General features: G+C 40.1%; 1 protein-coding gene across 2 annotated transcripts in view; it reads left to right on the forward strand.

The window, feature by feature from the left end:
- LOC101852548 overlaps window positions 1-1,311 on the forward strand; it is a 78,611-nt gene that overhangs the window by 24,646 nt on the left and 52,654 nt on the right. Inside the window, exon 1 of one of the 2 annotated variants that reach the window (XM_005100457.3) lies at window positions 1,033-1,202. The exons of the other annotated variant lie outside the window; for it this stretch is intronic. The gene's annotated coding sequence lies outside the window, so the exon portion shown is untranslated. Of the gene's footprint in view, window positions 1-1,032; window positions 1,203-1,311 lie in introns of those variants that run through there. 2 annotated transcript variants of the gene reach the window in all.

The raw sequence follows: 1,311 nt of genomic DNA on the forward strand, positions 1-1,311 counted from the left end.
ATAGATAGATAGATAGATAGATAGATAGATAGATAGATAGATAAACATTTCTGGCAGCATTGAGAGCATGGTTTAACGACCACGGAGAAGATGATGGCTCCACATCACTCATGATTGAAAGTTGTGGGAAGCCGGTGTCTGAAGAGAGTCGGGGAGGGACATTAACCTGCGTGGAAAAGCCAGAAGTACGAGTATAATATTATCATCCAACTACCTGATGACTGGTACGATCAGCAAGCCAACCCTTTCGTGGATCCTGGAGAGAAGGGAGGAGCAGCTATGGCATTGTACGCCTGCAGTGATTCCTATTCTCCACCCGAGTAACCAAGTAATAGATACATGTAGATAGATGGATAGATAGATAGATAGATAAATAGATAGATAGATCGATAGAAAGATAGATAGATCGATAAATAGATAAATAAAGAGATAGAGATAGATAGAGATAGATAGATAGATAGATAGATAGATAGATAGATAGATAGATAGATAGATAGATAAAGAGAGAGAGAGAGAGAGCTAGAGAGCTAGAGAGCTGGAAAGGCTGGAGAGGAAAAATAAGATAGATAGATAGATAGATAGATAGATAGATAGATAGATAGACAGACAGATAGATAGATAGATAGATAGATAGATAGATAGATAAAGAGATAAAGCCTTACTTATCAAAAGAGTTATCTATGCCATACCCTCACATTTTGTTTCCGCAATTCTCACCTGTTATCGCTTATCACTAAACCAAAAGTGACATATCAACCGTTCAAATATTGCGGCTCTACAAGAAAAGAAAATGGCAACCTTTTGGAAAAAAAAACCCACAGCCTTACTTAGGTGCTGTGAACATCCCAAAGGCTTTAACCTGTTATTGTAGGGTAGAATCAATAGAGGTGGAGCATCTCTAGTGGCATGGCTAGAGTCTGACGCTCTCCGTTTATAAATAATAAGTCATTGATTCCACTGTCACGATAGCGGGCTCTCAAAACAAGCTTCTCTTGTGGTGTAGTTCCGCGCTATTTTGCGGCGCCTCCTTGCTTTCTCCAGAGTTAAGCGTCTTTGTTTGTGCGTGCGCACCACAGCGTGCTATTCATTATACGAAACCGCAGTTGGGATTTTTTCCGGTGCATGTTTTATATCATAATATTCACGGAATCCATCGGAGTATATCGTTTATTGTGTCTGCAAACAGAGCTATAGAGTCGGCGGTAAGTAAAACAATACATTAGCAGTGTTTTGTCAGCAGCTGCTGTGAACGTGTTTGTTTAGCATTGTTACCCCTCTCCCCCAAACCACACACACACATACACACACACA

The sequence above is a fragment of the Aplysia californica genome, unplaced genomic scaffold, assembly GCF_000002075.1.
Source record: "Aplysia californica isolate F4 #8 unplaced genomic scaffold, AplCal3.0 scaffold00248, whole genome shotgun sequence".
Taxonomy (NCBI): domain Eukaryota; kingdom Metazoa; phylum Mollusca; class Gastropoda; order Aplysiida; family Aplysiidae; genus Aplysia; species Aplysia californica.